Source organism: Ambystoma mexicanum, chromosome 12, assembly GCF_040938575.1.
Source record: "Ambystoma mexicanum isolate Mex_15411 chromosome 12, UKY_AmexF1_1, whole genome shotgun sequence".
Classification (NCBI taxonomy): domain Eukaryota; kingdom Metazoa; phylum Chordata; class Amphibia; order Caudata; family Ambystomatidae; genus Ambystoma; species Ambystoma mexicanum.
This window is the reverse complement of record NC_090936.1, coordinates 151,021,917-151,036,050: the sequence shown is the minus strand read 5'-3', so window position 1 is coordinate 151,036,050 and position 14,134 is coordinate 151,021,917. Positions and strand designations below refer to the sequence as shown.

Genomic DNA, 14,134 nt, shown 5'->3' with positions numbered 1-14,134 from the left:
CTCTAACGCACCCCATTGTAACAAGCTCACAGCTTCCCAACAAATCTGAATTCTTATCATTGTACATTCTTTTGTGATCAAAAGAGCATTTTTGTCTGTCATATAAATAAATAAAACGGATGCAGCGTCAATGAAGGAATGATTGAGAGCATTGACATCGATCGCTAAACAATACCATACTCCACTATCTCAAGTTGTTATTTTGAAAGTTTATTAAAAGGATTCCCGATGTACAGAGGAAACTGGATTCGCAACCGGACGACTCTGCATCCTGGTAGCAGGTAACAGTCTCTCGCTCGTGTATTCCCACGTGTTAGGAAAGATTTCATAATTATATGTAATTTTCCCTCCATGTGTCAACCCCCAAACTTTTTGCTGCTGTTTAGACACCATTGACTGACTTTGCCAGAGAAACACAGCCTTCAGCTGCACTCCTCTGGGCTTTCGCTCACTTTTTATGGGGAAACTGACATGCTCTTAAGACAGTCAGTACTGGGAGACTTTGTTTCCCTTAGTCCTTTCCTGTGTTGCAGCTTTTGTGCAACATGTATCAAGTGTGCAATGTATCTTACCATACAGCACACTTGGGTCTCTAGTCATTTCCAAAGGCCCTAGAAACTCTTGCTGGACTTTTTATGAACTGTGCAGATGTGTCATGGCCAGGACTGGTGACAGCTATCGTTTCGCATTATTTTTAACCCTTTTCTGCCATGTTAATCGCGTTACCCGTGTTTGGCACGAATAGGTGGCCTGGCTCCAAAATGGCCATGCCACGAGGTTCTTTGTCCTGCCCTTTGGCCATCTTGCCCCTTCACCTTACCCAGGTTGAATCGACCCGGGTCAGTCCTTATTTGGTCATGCTCTTTCCCACGAATCCCATTGCTTTTGCGGGCTTCTGCATGCCTTGTGTGGTTTCCTCCAGGATGTGGGTTGGGATGTCTGATCCCAATACACATCCTGGGTACCAGAGAGTATACAGTACCCTGAACGCCTGGGACCACTGTGGTCCGTAATTGGTCCAAGTATGGAGTGTGTGTTTGTGAGCAGACCTCCCATTGGGTCCTCTCCGTTTTGGCGCGAAGGGAACTTTGGATAAGAGGAGGCTGAAAACACCACTACCATGATGATCTCCTGAGTTCACACCGAACAAAGGATAGGAGCCAAGTATCCCGCAACACGAAGACGAGTTGAGGAACCGCTGGTGACCCGCTGGAAGGTTTGGCACCCTGAGCCCGCTGTCGTCCCGTGGGACCCCTCTGCATCTGGTTGTCCTAGAAGGTCTGCAAAGACGCTTCGACCCATTGGAATAGTGGGGCCAACTATTCTCGCCACCGTCATCAAACCCTGCAAGTAAGCTTTCTCGGCAGTGTCCCTGAGCCAACCAGTGGACTGACCAGCTTACCCAGTTGCTTTGCTCTGTCACCGCCACCATTTTGAGGAGGCCCTCAAAACTTGGTATACTGCTAGTTCTGTGTCCACGGCACCCTCACACCGAATTTCCTACACTTGGCATTCCCAGGTCTGAAGTGAGACGAGTGCGCCAGGACCGGAGTAAACGCGGTTACCATGTTGCCCTGCCGCGGCAACGACCTGTGCAAGTTCGCTGCATTTGTGACCCTCTTGCCCCTGAAGCCTGTGGCAGTGAAACTGGGCCAATTTCTCCTCCCGGAGCAGAGAAATCACCACTGTCCCGTTTGGGAATCATCGCTGTATCTCGGGAACTACAAGGTGCTGAGACGTCCTTTTTGCTGCATTTGAACCTGCCAGTGAAGTGGACTGAACTGGCCAAGTTTGGGTCTGCCTGTGTCGGGGACCGGTGAGTACTCCTTACCCCAACCGGGGGCCCCTAGCGCAGGAGCCCATTTTTACGCACGTGTAGGCCCCTTTCCTTTCCAAAGCTATTGCGAAATAGCGACTCCATCCCGCACTCTCAAACTGCCTCTGCCTTCAAGTGGAGGTCCTCCTTGAATAGTGGGAACTTGTTCTGCATCGCCTCATCCAGCTTCCTGAGCTGCAAGAGACCCTTGAAGAGACCCTATCCTGCCCACTGGCACAAGCGCATGCATGTACTCTTGAGCAGAAGGCTCCTCTCTTCGTAGGGCTTGGACTGCCTCTTAGTTCGTGTATTATTGATGTAGAACTGGGTCTAAACATTACCTGCACTGCCTGTTTCCTTCCCCTCTAGTTTGTGAACATATTTTGTGCATTGAACCCTTTGGACCCCAATGGTCTTGTATATATATTGTATTGAGTGTGATGTGTTGGTTTACTTAGTGTTACTGCAATTCTTTGCTATGGTCTATGTTACAAAGGCCTTGTAATAAATGTGTCTATATTTTTAATATAACACCTGTCTGGAGTAATTTGTAGGTGTCCTTGCTTTGTATGCTCATTGAGGTCTTTCAGTCACCCTCACCCCTCCTGAGGCTTAGTCTTGACCGCCTGCCATAGCTACCCCGACTGGTCTGGCTTGTCCAGAGGTTACCCTGTTCCAAGAAACTAGGCTGGCCTTCTGAACCTCTCCCCCTACAGGACAGAGTTCAGAAATCCTTCTTAACACCACGCCTCTCTGTAAACAGAGCGTACCACGCTCTGGTCTTGGGTGCAATCAACGGTGGAGCTGTGTGCGCTTTGCCAGTTGGGACGATTCAGCTTGCTGAAGTCTTCCACCTCTTCGAGGTATCTGCCACTCTCTGTCTCCTGGTCGGGTCAATTGCTCGCTCTTCTCCCATAAGGTCTTGCATTTTCTTAGGGGAGGCAGACTTGCAAGTATTGTGCAATTGCAGTATTGGGCTAGATAAAGTGGTACTGGTGTTAAGGAAAGGACAGGAAACACCCCCCACCCCTCTGAGGAAGGACTGGCTCTGACTGGCACAATACAAGGCGTCCCACTCCAGCCTGAGAGGGGCCCCCATCCCTGCCTTACAGTGTCAGCATACTGACCTTGTCATGCTATTTTGTGTCAAAATCATCTTCTACAGTGTGGCTACCATATGAGATCACTGTTGAGTTGCTAATATATACTATCAATAGAGGACACCAATAGTTTGCAATTGCGTCCTTTATGGTCTTTTGTAATGTGTGAATGAGTCTAAAATAAGAATCTCCAAACATTAGATTGCGAGCCACTGGTAGCTGCCTGAGCCTTGCCAGTTGCTCTTTGCATCAGACAACACAATGAGCACTGTGCATTTATTTTGGTATCTGAAGTCCATGGGCCTCTGCCCCCTGCTCCCTCCCTCTCCACTTTCTACATGGCAAGCAGTCAAAAGATGTGTGCAGGGTGAGAGGATGGCCTGCACCTGGGCTTCAAGGGCTCTGGGCAGTGTTCCACCCATGGGTTAACTATCAATGACAAAAGTAGAAGGTGTTTTGTGGCCGTTGTCACCAAGAGGTGCAAATGATGGCTGATTAGAAATTGAAGGGATGCACAAATCTGCATGCCATGTGAAACAAAGCTGGGGCTGTGATTGTTTCAGTCTCACTGTGTTTCGATAGATTTATTTTGGTTAGCATTGCTTTGCATGCTGGTAATTGTAGGCTTTCAATCAGAATTTGGAAAATAAAGCTACAGCTCTAATCGTGTTTTGCCGAGCGTGTGTGTATGTAGAAAAACATGAGACCCAGCTTGCAAGAAAAATGGTAAATATGGCGTTAAGTGTTGCTGTTTTATAGTAATACTGTGATTGTTTTTTTTATTGGAAGATACAGAGTTCTCTATTTTAAGGCATTAGTACCCGAACGATAGTAAATAAGACAGAATTTGTTGTGATATAGAGGAGTCCACCTCTCTCGTGCCGTAATACAGGATTCAAGCACTAACTGCAATTTTACATTTAAATAAACAGGAAAACTACAAACTGCACTGCATTCTGGTGCTTGTTCGCTTACATTTATAATAATGGTGTAAGGGAAAAGGTCCAAAGCTGCCAAGGGGCTGCATGTTATGGTCACCGTACGCGGTGCAGGTAGTACAGATCTAGTTGTTAAAAACACAGGTCCTGGCGGAGCGCAGAAAACCACACGGAGAAGAGTGTGTGTAACAGGCTTAAGGGTAGTATAGCTGATGTAGCACAGTCATAGAGAAGGGGGTGCAAGGGTTTTATGGAGTGTTTTGGGTAAGAGGCTGTTTGAGCAATATGGAAATAATAATAGAGAAGCCATCTTTTGTAGGCCCATGTTAGAAAAAGCATTTTTGTAGATAGATCATAATACAGGGCTGCCGGCCTGGGTGACAGCGATGGTCAATTTTTGAATATTCAGCAGAAACAGTGCGTAGAAATGTTGCAGGGCTGAAGTTTCCCTTTTGTGGCCACCAAGCTAGGCACCTGGGAGTCTGAGGAGAATTTGCCGGGAAAAAGGAATCAAATATAGTTCATTCAAATATATTCATGGTGGTGGTCAACTTTTAGAAGCACGCCTAGCAGCGAGGCACGAAACATTAGCTGGGGGACTAGAGCAAGGGGGGGGGGGTAGGGGTGTTGGGCGCACAACAGGAAGCCAACAAGCAGAGAGAGGTTTTGGTGTTCCTGAGGTGAAACATTGTAAAGTGCCCTCGCTGATGTCTGTAGGGAACGTCATTGGTCGGACGCAGTGAGAATGTCTCGCACCTTACCATCACAAGATGCCATGTCCAATCAGTATGCAGCAGTTTATCCATTTGTATATTGAGCAGTGCCAACCAATGGCAAAGAAGTGTCACTGACTGATCAGCACAATCACATAATTGTGACGTCACAAGGGGTGTTGTGTTTTTGTTCCAAGAAATGTTTTATCCAAATGAGGGTCAAGTATGCTATAGCTTACTATAGGGGCCTGACATAGTTGCACCAATCAGCCCCTGCAACCTGTCCCAAAAGTGTAACTAAAATGTATGCTAATTGTGTAATTCATGTATAAACAGTATAGCTCAGTGGGCGGCGTAAAGCCTGAACATCCGTGAAGCTCTGCTCTCCAACCTTGACTCTAACATTCCCTCTGTCCTCATCCTCCTCGATCTCTCTTCTGCCTTCGACACAGTTAACCATACCATCCAGCTCAACCATCTCCGTGATAACCTGAGTATCACTGATCAGGCTCTGGCCTGGCTGACTTCTTTCCTCTCTGATCGATCCTCCCAGGTCCAACTTGGGTCCTTCCCATCATCTATCTTCCTCTCTACCTGTCGTGTTCCCCAGGGGTCTAACCTCTTGCCCTGGCTTTTCAACCAATACCTGGCAACTCTCGCCCACTATTTTCTGCTCAAATTTCCAGTGATATGCTGACGACACTCAACTCATTTTCAGGCTGCCCTGGGCCGCCTCCTCTCCTTCTCTCATTTCTGATTGCCTAACTGTCATTCAAGATTGGTGTGCCGCCAACAATCCTTGTCTGAATGCCAGCAAGACGGAGATCCTCCTGATCGGCCCACCTTCACCATACTTTCCCCTCACTCTCTGTCCAGCCTCCCTTGACCCCCCTCCTAGCCCCACCTAGGGGTCCTCTTTGACTCCACACTTTCCTTAAACGCCCACATCTCTGATGTCTCTAAAAAGTCAAACTTCCTACTGCATCTCCTCAGAGGTACTCTGCCTTTCCTCTCCTTCCCCCAGAAGCTCATGGTCTGCCAAGCTCTGGTTCTCTCTAGGTTGGACTATTGTAACAGCCTCTTTCTAAATCTACCTGCCTCTACTCTCCGCCCTCTGCAACTAATCCAGAACAGGACTGCAAGACTTGTCCTTTGCCTCAAGCCCTGGCATCGTATCTCTCCAGCTCTGAAATCTCCCCATTGGCTTCCAGTGGATGCAAGGATTAAATTCAAAACCCTCTGCATTGTCCACAAGTCTTTCTGGGGCATGGGTCCAAAATACCTTAAGCTATCCCTCTGCAAATACCTCGGCTCTCGTGCTCTTCGCTCCTGTACCTCCAACTCCCTCAGGGTCAGTCGTTTTTCAAAGAAACAAGCTGTGGGTAGATCTCGGTCTTCCGCTGGGGCCTCCCTCTGGAACAGCCTCCCTGCCACTCTAAAACTTGAGGAGAACCATCTCCGGTTCCGGAAGCACCTCAAGACCTTCCTCTTTGCTTCTGCCTTCTCTCCCCCTCTCACCTGCTGATCTATTCTCTCTTGGCACTGTGCTCCTGGCCACCCTCTGTCCACTGGGCCCAGGTACCTGCTCACCCTGCCACCCTCCCGCACTTCCTGCGGGCCACCCCTTGCACTGGGGTCTGTATCTGTACCCATACAGCCCCCTCCCCCTTTTTTTTCTTCCTGCACTTATCAGACCTACCCTGTCTGCTGCCTTAAACCCAGCACTTGCCAATTGCTGGCTGAAATACCACTTTTTGTTGCCTTTATTATTTATTTGTTATTATTGATCTATTTCTCCAATGCTCTGCACTCTCCACTTTTCCCTCTTCCATGCACTTTTCCCCTCCTCCTCTCCCATGCACTTACACGTTTTCAATGTCACTGGGCATAGTAAGATCGTTGTTTTTTTCTCCCATGTTCCCCTCCCTTGCCTTGTCACACTCTGAAACACTTGTGTACGAGCGCGATAGAAATAAAATATCAATATCAAGCTAATTTCATTCAGTTCAGTTCCACAGGCTGTCTGACTCGTAGTTCCCCGCTGTGTGGGTCCAATAAATCTGCATTACTTTTTGCTTGGTGTATGCTCCTTTTTTGGATTACTTTTTCTTCTCTGGATTACTTTCTGCCAGCGGTCCCCATGTACATTATGGAGGCCCCAGTGAGATCCTCAGTTCCCTCTGCGAGCTGGGGGTATTCTTCTGCACTACTGGGGGCATGGGGCAGTTAGGCTGAGACTAATTCGAAGGGTTCCATGTGTTAATATCCCCGCAAAAATATTGCGATACAAAAATATCACCATATTTTTGCAGCAATATTGAGCCATGGACCCTGCGGGGGACACCCCTGCAACCCCTGCATTATTTTAAAATGTGCAGGGAACACCCCCGCAACCCCTGCTCCCACAGATTATCCCCCCCAAAAAATATTGCCTATGGCGAGACAAACGACCATATGTACTGCGATATTTTTGGTGGGGATAATATGTAGGGATACCGTTCGAAGTGCATGAACGAGGAGGCCCAGTAGATGCCAAGTTCGCAAAGGTCTGCCTGTTCCTGAGCGCCATCCGTGCTTAAAGGGAGGTGCAGGCCATGGGGTGAAGTCTCAGCATCGAGAGTACTCGAGGATCTCTACAGCACATGAGTGTACATATGCATGATCACGCAGCGCTGTGCATCCGCACACGCGGCTGGGTTTTTAGGACGCCTCCCATATGGGGGGCATGGGGGAACAGTACGATCGGCAGTAGTAGTCATAGATATTAGTTCCACCTCTCTTATAGGGAGAGGGTGTGTGGAGGGCACATCTATAGTAGAATAGATGATTGGTGGCAGACTTCCCTTAGAGGGAGTGGTGCGTAGTACAGGCCATTGTATAGTAGCATCGTTATTGTTTATTATGGGGTGTGGGGTAAGAGATTATTGATTGGATATGAGCGTGCGTAGTAGATTGGAAATAGTGTTGTCTATCGTGTTGGTCGAGGTGGAAGGATTGGCACGAGATTGTTGCTGTTAAATATTAGTGCTTAGTGAGTGTTTAAGCAGTAGGGTGGCCTGAGGAGCAGGGGTCAGATTGTTGTATAATAAGATAGATAAGTTGATACATAGAATTGTGTGGGCCTGTGGAGAAGGCCATTTCGTTTTGTTTGAAGTAATTGTGTGGGCCTGTGGAGGGAGCCATTGGGGTTTGTGTTGGGGTGGATGTGGGTGGAATTAAAGGTGTAATGGTGGGGATATGGTTAAGTGGGATGTGTGTGTGTGGATACAAATACAAATAGACGAATACGAAGGAGCAAGGGGTAAAAAGGGGAGAATAGGGACGAAGGGGAATCGGACATAAGAGAAGGAAGCACGGCAGAGAGTTTGAGGAAAAAGGAGAAGGGATGGGAGAAAGAATGGGAGACAGGCAGGGACTGGTCCCAGACCCTCAGGAATAGGACAGGAAGGATGGCGGTAGCGAGCGCTGCAAAGGGTGGGGCGCCACAGCTGCCCCTGTGCAAGGGATCAGGATTAAGACTCGGACACAGCGATTATGGTGATTGATAAAGATTCTTTGTTAATTAAATTAAAAAAGGAGGGTTGGGAAAATCCTATCTAGCCCTAACTCTAAGAGGGGTTTTCCTGCCTCAAGAAAATTAAGGAATGTCTGTGTCAGAATGGTAAAACCAAGTTCTCCGTCCGGTGTCCAAATCCTAACCTTTGCCTCACACACTAAACTCAATATAAAGTGAAGGGAAAATGTCTTTCAGCTGATCACCTGCAGCTCTTTTCCAAAGTTCCAACATAAGGTTCCAAAGTGTAAAAGAAAACAACAAAAATTCTACCAGTAAACAAAGGGAGTCTTCCCTTCCCCTGGATTTCTTTATGTCACCAATGTGCTTTGCTCTCACTTCATCATACTCCACAATGTCAAGGGGCACTAGTCTTCCCCTGAACCCCCTTCTGTCTGCACAGTTCACCAACTATTTCTCACTTGACCTCTTTGTGGGTTATCCCATTCACAATCTAAATGGGTATTACCTTTGCCTTAAGGGTTTCACATTTCCACAGCTCACAGGCACAGGAGGTATGCCTTCCCCCCTGAGCTTTTTCAGATTTTCCACAGTTCAGAGGTTTCACCATTCACAAGTTCAAGGGGTTTGCCTCTTCCCCGGAGCTTTCTTTACTAATTCACAGATTTGTATTGTTTCAGAATTCACAGGCTCAAGGGGTATACCGCTTCCCCTGATCTTTCATGACCTTTTCACAATTCAGCAATGTTGCATACTAGTCTCAGCCTCGTTATGTGCCTGGTTAACACTCCTGCCAGGACTTTCGTATCTGGGTAATTGGGTGCAGGTTCCAGACTCACTGTAGGTCTGGTTTAACTCTCCTGCTAGGACTTTTTTAATTGGTTCAGTATTTAGATGCAGGCCCCAGACTCGCACCTCTCATCAGTAATCACCTTGTCACAACTTCTTAATTATATTTTTCATATATTGCGTCGCCTACCCCTTCTCATAGTCTCTTTGCTCATTTGCCCCTGCGTCCCATTTCCCCTGTTTGGGCTTATCAGGTTCATCAACTGTATGTGGCATTTGCTATGAAGTGACTCAGGGTCCCAACCTCGCTCTCTGGGCTCACAGGTCCTCGTCGGCGGCTTCGGCATGCTCTGCGTCTCACTGTTCTCACTGCTGCTTGCTTGTCATCTGGGAGAGCGTCCTGTCTGCACTCTGGTTTCCACTTTGTCTCCTTCACCTGACAGCTCCTGCTGTCCATGACATAAGCACCGCAAACCTTCCACTTCTAGACTTCCATGGACGGCACTTCCAGCACATTCTATGCTCCACACTGCAGCCTGTTCTCCTCCGGTGTCCTGACCGAAGTCGGAAGAAGTGAGTCTCTCATTCTCTCCAGGTGTGGTGCATTTAAATGTCCTGGCAGATCTTCAGTACTCTAGCCCTCATCCTCGTCTCAGTGATATCAAGCAAAGGGGAATAAAAATACGGTTGGTGAGTGGTCATGACTGGAGGTTCTACACCCTCACTACAGTAAGCCATACAGGAAGGGGTTGGGGTAGTGGGTGTTACCAGAGGCCAAAGACAGAGAAATGCCTGTCTTGACATAGCAAGTTTATTCCGCCTCCCCAAGGGTTGCCTTCCCTCATGTGGTCCTCCCATAGATAGCCACCACCCAGGGTCAAGAGTCAGACAGCTTCTGCCTTTCCCTGGCCACATGAGGGAGAGATTTCCCCCAGTGAAGTAGTGATGAGCTCTGTAGATTTGTCACACCCTGCTACAGAAGGGCAGGGGAGGAGTGCAGTATATACCTTGGCAAAGCATGAATAGGGAATTTGATATGTAGCTTGACCTACCCCTGGAAGGGGCGGGCAAGTGTATAGACACTCTCGAAAAAGAGACATCAGGGATTACCCTGGTGATCGGCGATATCAAAAGCTTATTCGCAACCATTTTAGTCGAACATGGGAAACAAACATGGGTACAAGCAGGATACAACTGAGTTATATTGAGTATTAACATCCACAACGGTGCGCCCTTCAATAACAGCCGCGCACGTGTGGAAAGTATTGAGGACAATGTACCCAGATACAGACATGCAGGCCATTTTGGCATGCAAAATGGAACCAGACGAAGACCCTACAGAATACATACTTCTGATACAGGAGATGTGGACATTCGAGACACGACAATCACGGCATGTGAACATACCAATATTTGATCACATATTGCTCAGGGGCCTCCCACAGATGTGCATGCATCCCTAGAGAAGGCGGTAGGGATTGAGATGAAGGGTTGATAATGCAGCAAACACAGAGGCGAAGTTGGTACAAAAGAAATTAGCAAAAATATCCATGAAAGGAGTGTTACTTACAAACATCGTCACAGGGCAGTTTGAAGTAGCCCCCGTCTAACAAGGGGGTTTCCCCACAGTGGGCATTCCACAGGGAGGTGAATACCCACAACAAAGAGGAGGGTTCCAGTAGCAGAGAAGGTATACCCCACAGTGTGCGTATCTTTCTCAATGGTATTATAAACAAGGGGGATACTAGCCACAGGTAGGATATTATCAACAGGGCAGAGGATACTGTGATGAATCCTATAGAGTCCTCACAGAATCCATGCCGAAAGTCTCCTCCCATGTGGCTAGGGGGTGGCAGCAGCTACCTGATCTTAACCCTGGGGGTGGTATTAACCGTGTGGATCAGATGGGAGGAGAAGACCACCAAGGGAATATGACTCAGTTAGGAGAGCATGGTATTCATCCTCTTCTGAGGCTGCGGTTTCTCTAATACCTGAATACCTAATGACGTTTGTCATAGTAACGCTTCTCCTCCCAAAATTACCCAAAAGGTCAGGTGCGAAAACCCTTATGGTAAACATGGGAATGATATATGCTAGGATTAGGGCATGAATACAACTATTCTAGATAGTTATAATTCTACATTGTGTTTGAATTATAAAACCAAGAACCAACCATTAATTCCTTTGAAAGCGTCCCTAACTGTAAATCATTAAAACAGAGTGAATTAAATAATCTTAAAATGAATAAGAACATTATGATCTTCAAGACCCATAATGCTCTTAGTATTGAGACGAGGAAGAGGGGCTAAAGAGTAGCAAAATTGCGGTGTGCAGTCTAGTGGTTGCAATGACCCACAACTGAATGGAACCTGTAATCATTTAGAGGCCTTTCAGGTGCGGGCCATTAAGGAGAAGCAGTGGGAGAGGCAGAAGCAGGAGAAGCCGCCACTGTGTTGTAAGCAGGATTCTGTGTCGAGAGAGTGGCAGAAGTCGGGAATCCTGTAGAATGCAGAGAACACGCAGCAGGAAGCAGTACTGAGACTAGCTGTCCTGATGTAGACAGAAGCTCTCCTGGTCCTGCATCCTGCTGTAGTGGGTGGCGTTCGTCGGAGTATGTTTGGAGCAGAGAAAGCTCCCTTTTCAGGAGGCGCAAGCAACGGGAGTGCTACCAGTGCGGTCAGGCGCCATGATAATCCCGGCGGGTGAAGAAAACGAAGCAGCGGGTCCAACGGAGATGCAAGGAAAGACCGCCGATTTGGGCTTCGCTGGGTAACCCTGGGGGGCTCCGAAATAGACCGCTGGCTCAAAGTAAAACTTTTGAATACTGAACTGTTGAATTAAAGCAATTTGGTTGCAACTCTCATGTTAAGAGAGACCGAGTAGAAGAATATTGTAACCACAATTGCTAACGTAAAAAGGGAACAATATTCAAACCATGTGAATATAATCTACAAAAAGAAGATTACCTGTAAAAGAAGATTATAACTAGCATGGCCTAAGCCAAAGAAAGGCAATCACAAATGAAAGGGGATACAACTGTCCTAATGAGGCATACCAGGAAAGGAGACATTATAGATTACATTACCAGCAGCTAATTGGTGGTGTAGAAGTAAACCAACGATTTCAGGAGAGAAGCCCTCGTTATAGAAATCATCAAGGGGAGAGAAATGTAACCTGCATAGCCTGTGGCAAACTGATCAGTATGAGGGACATTGCCAATGTGTACTGTATCCTTGTGGAAGAAGTTATAAAACCCTTGTTGTTGTTGAAAGTCAAAAGATGTATCCAAGAAGCAGTTTTTGATTTACTTTCCCGATTGAGGATTTTAGTGTGGACAGTTTGAAGCAAACCTCACCACAGAGTACTAGTAGTAGCAGCAGGAGTTTTATCCTGGCAAATGAGTACACAAGAAAAGGGATAATTAGTGGTTAGTCCTGGCAGGCGAATGGACCGGGAAGATGATAAGTACTGCAATGTAATAGAAGATTTTGGTGGAAAGAAAGTGGTAAGTCCACTAATGTGTTATGATGAACTGTTGTAAAGCCAACCTGCCAAAACTGTTTTGCTTATGAAGAAGAAATGTGATTTGAGGAAAAGTGATTGGTCTTCACAGAAGAGAATAATTACATTCAATACTGACTTGGTGTTTGAAGACAAAGGGCCTCATTACAAGCATGCCGGTCCGGAAACAACCGTGCCCGTATGCTTACAGACACCGTTGTTTCTCGACCAGCATACTACAGGTCTGCCTGCCATAGCCACCGTGACTGACAGGTCTGACCCTGGAGGGCAAAGCGGCCGCGGTAGGCAGACCGCCACCGAAGCACAGGCACCGTATGGGAGTGGGAACCAGGGAAGCACAGGCACCGTTAATGATAACGGTGCCTGTGCTTCCGTGGTCCCCACTCCCATAGAGTCCTATGGGACTCCATGGGAATGGGGACTTACAATCTACCAGCGCCTGACTTTCAGGGCCGGCAGGGTTGTAATCCCCAGTGTTACTGGGAAGTCAGGTGCCAGTAAATAATTACGGGTCCGGCAGCAACCCGCTGGTAGCACCGGTACGGTCACTGTCGGACCCGTAATGAGGCTGAAAGTCTTTTTGGTTTGTCAAACAGAAGTCTGTGGAAACTTTAACTATTGTCTTGAAGAGTGAGAACTCCTGTTTGGAAATAAGACAATCAAATTTCCACGTGACGGACTTATGGAATAAAAAATAACTTTGTGTTGTACTTGCAGCAGAACTTAGCTATTGAAAAGAACTTTCTTGATTTAAGACTTTGGTATTAAAAATCCTGAATTGATCCTGGGGAAGGGGATTCGACCCTGGTTACAAGGATTCCTGTTTATACATTTTCTGTTTGACTATAACTGTTATTTTATGGAGTTTACATAGCCACATAATTCCTGTATGATTTTGTTGCATATATGAGTGTGAGGGACAGACACTTTTGGATATTAGATCATTTCCCTTTAGCCTTAGTTTGACAGGTAGGGATAACCTTGTTAGGTTAGGGAAAGACAGACATTTGTCTCACCCTTATTATTTAATAAAATGGATACTTTTTAAGAAAATTATCGACTTACCCGTCTCGCATTTCTAACCCCTCACAATACTCACAGAGAGGTAGCGGGTACGGGTATGTTAAGGAGCTGATCACCTGGTAGAGGGTGCAAGTAACCTTGGAGGGAATTCTGTGTGGAAGTGTGTTTGTCTCTAGAGGGGAGCATGCAGGTATGTCGGTGAGGTTCTGGAATTGGGTGTTGATAGATTGTGTGAGTTGGAGATATCTAAAGTGGTCCATAGGCCTTAGTCCGTGTGTTGTATTCAGCGCATCAAAGTCTCTCAGCCGACCCTCGTGGATAATGTCTGCCAGTGTGGATATCCCTCTCCTCTCCCAGGTGTCGAAGTGGCCCATTCGCAGGATTTCGGGAAGGTGTGCGTTGTGCCATAGGGGCTGGATCAGGGTTGGTTTGCCCTCCCATCAATATGTCTGTGTATCTCCTTCCAGATTCGACGGGTGTGCAGGGACCTCCCGGGGACCCCCTTCAGGTTTTCCTTGTCCTCGTAGAGTATTTGTAGAGGAGGCGGGAGGCCGGTGACCATTGTTTCGACCCAGATGTGTGGGAGCGTTGGGTCTCTGTGTAGCCAGTCGTTTGCCACCCTTGCTTGTGCAGCCCAGTAGTATATGTGGATATCGGGCAGTCCTATGCCTCCCTCACACACCGATCGGCGGAGTGTTTTGAGGGCAATGCGGGCCTGT

At 47.3% G+C, this 14,134-nt stretch overlaps 1 protein-coding gene across 3 annotated transcripts in view; it reads right to left on the bottom strand.

The window, feature by feature from the left end:
• TTC38 (tetratricopeptide repeat domain 38) overlaps positions 1 to 14,134 on the bottom strand; it is a 549,973-nt gene that overhangs the window by 39,107 nt on the left and 496,732 nt on the right. The window lies entirely within an intron of this gene.